The sequence below is a fragment of the Scardinius erythrophthalmus genome, assembly GCF_964197995.2.
Source record: "Scardinius erythrophthalmus genome assembly, chromosome: 20".
NCBI classification, from domain to species: domain Eukaryota; kingdom Metazoa; phylum Chordata; class Actinopteri; order Cypriniformes; family Leuciscidae; genus Scardinius; species Scardinius erythrophthalmus.
This window is the reverse complement of record NC_138240.1, coordinates 5133075-5141208: the sequence shown is the minus strand read 5'-3', so window position 1 is coordinate 5141208 and position 8134 is coordinate 5133075. Positions and strand designations below refer to the sequence as shown.

The 8134-nt window shown below is 39.4% G+C and overlaps 1 protein-coding gene across 3 annotated transcripts in view; it reads right to left on the bottom strand.

Annotated features, from left to right (window-relative positions):
* plxnb3 (plexin B3) overlaps positions 1-8134 on the bottom strand; it is a 79226-nt gene that overhangs the window by 44408 nt on the left and 26684 nt on the right. The window contains exon 1 of one of the 3 annotated variants that reach the window (XM_081349676.1): positions 2965-3087. The exons of the other annotated variants lie outside the window; for them this stretch is intronic. The gene's annotated coding sequence lies outside the window, so the exon portion shown is untranslated. Of the gene's footprint in view, positions 1-2964; positions 3088-8134 lie in introns of those variants that run through there. 3 annotated transcript variants of the gene reach the window in all.

Below are 8134 nucleotides of genomic sequence, written 5' to 3'. Positions count from 1 at the left end.
AGAGAGAGAGAGAGGAGAGAGAGAGAGAGAGAGAGAGAGGAGAGAGAGAGAGAGAGAGAGAGAGAGAGAGAGAGAGAGAGAGAGAGAGAGAGAGAGAGAGAGAGAGAGAGAGAGAGAGAGAGAGAGAGAGAGAGAAGAGAGAGAGAGAGAGAGAGAGAGAGAGAGAGAGAGAGAGAGAGAGAGAGAGAGAGAGAGAGAGAGAGAGAGAGAGAGAGAGAGAGAGAGAGAGAGAGAGAGAGAGAGAGAGAGAGAGAGAGAGAGAGAGAGAGAGAGAGAGAGAGAGAGAGAGAGAGAGAGAGAGAGAGAGAGAGAGAGAGAGAGAGAGAGAGAGAGAGAGAGAGAGAGAGAGAGAGAGAGAGAGAGTGTGTGTGTGTGCCTGGGGTGTGTGCAGTGGTTAATCACCCCTCTGTGCGGAGGGAGGGTGTGCAAGTTCTCATTTCCATACTACACCCAAGCAGGAGGGGGTGATACTTTGGGAAATATGGAAAGAGAGAAAAGAGAAGGTGGGGAAAATTGAAAAAAAGAGAGAGAGATAGGCAAAAAACAACAGAGAAAGCATCTAGCTGTTTGAAGAACAGAAAGCGGGAGTGTGATAAAATACGGCGATTAGTAATGTAACCTCGTGCATATTTCATCGCTGACAGTTGTATGCAACTCAGACTCCTAATATTTTATAGAAGAGACTCGCCGTATCATATTTACTCAATCTTTTCTCCCTCCCGCCGCGTCAACTCAACTATCCTTGCATCTCTGTTGCAATCCGTCCTGTTTCCAGCAAAGCCTCCTCTCTACATCGCTTCTTTATACTCTCCAACTGAGCTCATGAATATTTCGCGCATATTTCACGCGCGCTGCTAGATATCTGATATCATCAGGGCGTTTCGGCAAGAGGAGCAAGAGGTTAGCAGGGTGCGTTTAGGTCCTGTAGGAATTTCTGCTGGAGGAAACACGGCTGCGGTCGGAATAAATGAACCAGGCAACCAATCATCTCCGGCTCCCTGTAATTATCACCTCTCTGAACAAACAAATATGATGACATCTTATTTTGATGGTAATGAGCCATAATGGCCACAATGGGAGATATAATGATGCTCAAGCAAGCTTTTATCACAAGCAAAGTCTGTGAAACTACAGGAAAATGACACAGAGTAGCTCTTTGGAAAGCAACCTACAGGTAATCACAGTAAACCTTTTAAAAAAGAGCCGTTTCAATTTTACGCTGATTGAATTCAACAGTTCTGGCAGGTTAGAGAGGTGCACATCTATATTCATAAGCTGGATGAGTGTGAGAAGTGTCTACTCTCTGTGAATTTTAAAAACAGTTCTGGAACCATCAACCGTATGATGATGATTATTAGGTTTCACCTTCGGCTCTCATTTTCACACCGCCACTCTCACTCGCGAGCGGCCCACACTGCTTTCATCACCACCTTGACAAGCATCTGCGTGCATAAAAATGCAACATTAATTATTTGATGGGGGCAGATAAACACGCTCACTCCAGTGAAACCGACCGGAAGGGAGCCGCCACTAAATTCACGGGCTACTTCTTACATTACACACCCTATTTAATAGCTGTTTTAGAGGCTGAAAACAACGATGACAACAACAACAACAAAAAAACACAGCTGTATGTTTTGTCTGCCCAGCTTGGGGAGCGTAATAATGACTCTGAATGAAGGTTCCCCAAAGCGTTTACAAGCCAAACATTTTACAAGATAAGGGCCGTCTTTGAAGAGGGAAAGAAAATGCAAATACGCGGGAGTGTAATTTCAAATTAGAGACTAAAGGGAGGAAAAACTTGTTTGTGGGTACCGGCTGCACGATACAATAAAAGAATGTCAACACGAGCAGCTAATTACGCCCCCCATATGCTGAACACAAGGTGAAAACCCACCACTCCTCAGGGACTAAAAGGGAGGAGGCATTTAGAAAGGAGACAATGGAGTCATAACAACGGGGGGAGCGCGTGAAAAGAGAAAGAGAGGGTGAAAAGGGATGTTCAGGTTTCACGAAACTTGGTATGGCCGCTGAAAAGACACAATCCAAATCGCCACTCCTAAAGTGGTACGCCACACCTCCCGGAGGAATAGTAGCCTACAATAACCGCAAGCTGCTGATAGACTGGAAAACCACTGAGTAAATGTGTGATTAAACATCTAGTTATCTTCCAATTAAGCCTGAATACATTAGATCCATTCCACAACAGGTTATCGTGGCATTTGTAGGTCTTTGACTAGTCACCTTGGACTAATTGGAGTCTAGAGAATAGGCTGCCAACGCAGCTGTCTGATAATGTTGTTTCAAATGCATTGGCATTTGTGTGATGCTATTTAGATGAAATCAGTCCCAGTAAAGTTTTACAAACAGAAAATGAAAAGCATTTAAAAAACAATGAAACGCATTACAGAACAAAAGCCATTTAGATAATTCTCAGTTTGAAAATGTTTGCAAGCTACATTTCAATGGCAGACATTTAAATAAAGACGAAAACCTTTTTGCTTTTCATGTTTCTTTTGTTGTTGTTTTTCCCCCTATCAAAGTGAAGCTTGTAGAGCTTGAAATAGAATGCAAGAGCAAAAATCAATGAATACTCTCAGAGGTCTGTCCCAGAGTGCAGTGGAGCTCCTGAAAGGTTATAAAATAAACAGAATATGCTGGACAACGAACTGAACAAAGATGCATTATAGCAGTGCTCTGATGGTAAGTTATGAAATAGGTACAGGTAGGGGAAAAGGAAACAATACATTATTCACAATCACTATACTTAATAATTTAATGAACCCAAGAGCAACTTATTCATTGTAACATTTCAGAACACTAAACATTTCACCCAAAACAATGTCATTTTTAACTGAAATGCTTTAAAAGTGTTTTTTAAAGCATTTACAGAGCAAATTCAGCGCTCACAATCCAAAAAACGCATACACGCTGAAAAGTTTTCCAGCGAACTGTTTTACTTACTTCATTCACCGGCACTGCGTTTCATCCCCTTGGAAGGCAAAGCGAAACTCTCGTTAATTTTTAAAACAACAACAAAAGCGTTTGAAAGTGAACCCGGTAAATCCCATTATGCGTGTGCCACATTGTTGTGGAAGACCTCAGACTCGGGCGAGCAGCGCAAAGCGGCTCTGAGGGAGAGGGGGCGGGGTTTTACAGACACGTCATGAAACAGTTTCAATGAGGCGCTTGGGGAGTGGGCGGGGCTTGTCCTTATGGAGAGGCACTTCAGGTGAACAGACAGACTAAACATTTTCTTTTCATATTAGCAGTTTTTCCTTTTAATTAAAGGTGCTCTTTACATACATCAAATTTCCTTATTATCTGACATATGTCATAGAAATTATTATGATAATGAGTGATATTTAGCCAATTAGAAATGCAATCAATCACAGTGCTCTCTTGTGCCTGTCAATCGATCTGATTTGCTGACACAGGGTTGCCTGACCGTGACGTCATTTGAAGGAAGTTAGCAAAATGGCTAAAATCAAATCATTAATAGCATATTTATTTTGTATTGTGAGATTTTGTTGCATTTAAACAAAGTATGCAAATTAGGAATCCTAATACAATTCTGCATTTATCAAAACTTCTCAACTTTTTTTCAAAATATTGTTTATTTAACAACATATTTAGTAAAACAATATATATCAAAAATATTATTTAGGAAGCAATATGTAAAATTAGGGGTCTGTACATATGTGAAAACATGGAACATTGGTATATTTCATAATAACATTTCTACTAGTGTTTTAAGATAAGCTGCAAACAACGCTAATGTAATTAAAGCTTATTTTAATTTATAAATACATAGTTTATAAATTATTATTATTTTTACTTTACTTTAGTTAAGCAACACGTAACAGAGGGTCAAAATGAACCAAAGTTTAATCCACCTTAAATTATCACTTAAGCCTGCAGTCCCTCTCCTCAATATTTAATGCTCACATTGGGGCATGAAGTGAAGCGTGCTGCATTTGGGGTGTTAGCAGGAGGGGGGGGAGTGGCACGCCTCTCCACGCCGCAGCTGGAGAGAGCAGATGGGGTTTGACACCCGTGTGTTTCTGTTGCACCGGGTTTTGACACGGATACTGTCGGGTTCACACAATACCAATTGAAAACGAATGCAGATCTCAAACGCACCGCCTTTAATAGATTCTTCGCCATCCGCTGGGCTTCATTTGTCAAATGTCACCCGGCTGTGACATTTCCCACGGTGTCAACCTACAAGCACATTTAAAAAGAGATGCATTTTAAATAAACCAGTGGGAAAATCATCAGTGCCAACATACACACTTGCACCTTTCTGCAAATCGCTTCAGTATCTTTTTTCGTCGAGGAGAAATCAGAGCCAGCTGCTGTCTTAAGAAATAGTTTGATCAAGTTTGCCAAGTGGCAATCAGTCTTACTTTTCAGATTCAAATGTTCAAAAATGTTATGAGGGCCAGATGCAGAAACATAGCTGCTAAGTAAAGACTACTGTATGTCTTAAGAACTAATCTGACCAACTAGCAATTATAGTAGTTACATCTAATCAGTCTTACTTTTGGCAATCAAATTAGACCAATTCATCTTTTTATTAAGATCAGTCTTGAAGAACACAATGTGATTTTTAGCAAGTTTATGTAACCGGATCCAGATGTGAATCCAAACCATGTTAAGGCCCGTTCACACCCAGGATGATAACTATAAAGATAACAATAAAGGTATAGTTCTAAAAATTGTTCGAAGTATAAAAGAATAGCAGAGATCACACTACAACTATAACGATAATGGCACAGAGTAACAATATTGTTGGAATCACTTTCAGAACGATTTCATTTTTCTAGCTGATGAATTATAGCCAATCAGAATCAATCCTGCTTTAAAGAGCTTAAGCATTTAAAGCAGCAGAAGACGAAACTGGAACGTGCGCTTACAATCAACAGAACGATATTGTGCATTGGTGTGAACGCTAATATAGTTATGGTTATCTTTATAGTAATCATTCTTGGTGTGAAAATGCCTTTATTTTAGTATCATTAAGATTATTATACTATACGATACTATATACTATTATATACATTTTTTAATTAGTTTTTATTTTTATGTTTTATGTGTGTTTTTGTCATTTTTAAAGTCTATATCATTTTAATTTTATTTGTCAGTTTTAGTTATGTTAGTGCATCAAGTTAAACAAAATGAAAAAATGCTGTAAATGTTTATACATTTATTTTATTTCACTTAAAGTTCAAGTAACAGAAATGTTTTTTATGGTTTTAGTTAACTATAATAACCCTGCCTCACACAAAAGCACAAAATCTCCTTGACGCAGCAAAGAAATGATGACGGCTCATTGTATTTAGTTGGAGCCGGAGAAGAAAGCGATAGAAAGAGAGAGGGAGTCAGTGAAGGGGAGAGAGTTGAGAGAGAAGGGCTCCCCTGAGGGTTTACTGATGAGCAGGCATGCGGGGAGACTGGGGGGGCTCAGCTGGGGCTGTTTGCCCAGCAGTGAACACCCGTCATCAAGGAGCTCATAAAATATTAATCCAGCACACAAAGACGGGAAGAAGACGGACAGAGTGACCAGAGAAAGAGGGAGAGAGACTGATGCAGACCGAGCGACAGCGAGCGTAATGAATGGACTGGGAGGGAGGGGGCTGCGGGGTGAAAGGGTGACATGCAGTAATTGGGGGGAAATCTGCGCGCCGGTGGGTGGAAACCATTATTGGCAGGTGGAACAAAAATGGACGCATCCCTGAAATAATGAAGTGAGGGGGAGGAGAGGACGGAGAAGATGCGAAGAAACACGGGAGCAATGCGATGCGAGAATTGGCTCTCGTTTAATTACAATTGCTTTTGTGTAAAACGTTTCTCTTGACAATGGTACGGAATTAGAAATAGCCGCGCGTTCCGACTGCGGAGGGCCGTGTTTGGAGGAATGGGCTCGGAGCGTATGTTCACATAAGAAGTTTTGGCAGGAAGCGCAGCGCCCAACAGTTGTCTGTTTACACTCCTGAAGCCAAGGACTGGGCTCACAACAGAACAATGCTGATTTGTTAGGAGGACTCTAAACGGCTCTTCATGTCCAAATACGCACTGGCACACAAGGACAGGCGGTGAATAGAGAGCACACACACTCAACCAGACACAGGCACGCACACATGCACATCCATACCGGATCAGACATCAATACATATCCAGAGTGTTAATATTCCAGAAGAGAGGGCAAAGCTCTTAGGGATGCCTGAAAGCAATAATCAATTTTTTTTAGATTTTAGATAGCCACCCATGGGATGCATGTCACACTGTGGACGGTGTTTAAAAATAAAAGAGAGGCCAATGGCTAGAGCAAACAAACAACATGAATGCAGAGCGTTAAGGGTTCATCCTGAAACAAGTGATCTAATGAGTTGGTAATGCTCTGATTAAAGGGTTAGGTTACCTAAAATAAAAATTCCGTCATCATTTACTCACCCTCATGTTGGTCCGTATGCTGATGTGCACGCATATGCTGGTATTTTTAACACGTGTTTTTTCTAACGTAAAGCTTTTCTATATGAGAGTGAGCAAATCCTCCAAAGAAAACAGTGTAAAACATTATAAAAGTAGTTCATGTGACTTCTAAAGTCATGCAATAGATTTGTGTGAGGCCGAAAAATCTAGCACAGAAATATATTCCAAATATTCTGAATGAGCGATGATATTTGACAGCAGAAGTGAAGGAAAAGTTCATTTGCATTTACATTTATGCATTTGGCAGACACTTTTATACACACAACACATTTTATAAGTTCATGCATTTTTGAGGAATTGAACCATGATATTGGCATTGCTGGTTTGTTTAATAATTGAATAAATAAATAAATATGGGTTTTCTAGTCACACAAAGCTATTTAAAGGCATAGTTAGGAAGACTTAGTATAGAAAAAATAGTGCACAAGTCATATGGATAATGTTTATGCCACTTTTTCGTCCATTTTGGAGATTTAAAGACATGGAACTGTTGTTGTATGGAGGGAAGAATCTTCCAAATTTCTCCTGTCCACAGAACAATATCAGCAAAAACATTGTGTCTGGAATGACACAAGGGTAAAAAAAAAATAAAAAAAAAAATTAAACATAAAAAAGACAAAATAAGAAAAAGAAAACAAAAATCAAAAAGACAGATGGCTGGCATGCCATGGAAATTATTGGCCAGCAAATGAAAAAATAAAAGAGAGAAAAACAAACAAACACGCACATATTTTCATTTTTGGGTGAACTATATCTTTAAGAACACCAATTTTAGAAAAATAAAAAAACAGGGGAAATTCATAACAGATAAAAAGAACAGGATGAGAACCCAGACTTGACCGGACACATCTTTCTTGTATAGATTAAAATAAAGACTTCGTCAGCAAGTTGAGAACCTTGTGGTTTGCCTGGCAATGCCACATGACTCATAAAAGTAGCTAGCATTCACACCTCGTGCATTCTGCAGAACCTGTGGTTGAACTCAAAACAAAACATCAACACTAACTCGCACAGAAAAACCCACACAGGACCAGCACCAGATACAAATCACTGATGGAAAAGACAGAGCAAAGGTGTAATTAAAGTGATAGAACTGTTATATAACAGAGTTAGTAGACATGTATGTGCAACGTTACTTACAGACAACAGAATGTGTTAAAAGGACCATCAAAATAAAGTGAAACCAACTATTATAGTTTGTTCATTCGAATTAGATTTTATTTTTTTTATTTTTTTGTACTTTAATTTTAGTTACATTTTTTGTATTTTTGTTTTTGTTTTTTTAATGGCAACTAGCTGAAATAGTTTTTATTATTCAAAATTAACTAAATTTAAATAATGTCAATGCATCATTAACCATTCTTCTGCATTTACCATGGTAAGCCAATTTATAAGTGTTTATATTTTAGACCTGACGGGATTTTTTTGCGGGAAGTTGTGTACACACATCACTCGCCCGTGTGTGTCTCTTCATATCCATAAATAGAGAAAAGTTCCGGCTACTTTGACACGTGTCTGGTGTGGGAGAGGCAGAGGTTAGTTGTCACAACCAGCGAGAAAGGTTGACATGGATCAGCTAAATCTCCAACCTCCGGGAATCACAAGTTTAAACAAACGAAAAAGAGAACGCGACAAAGCT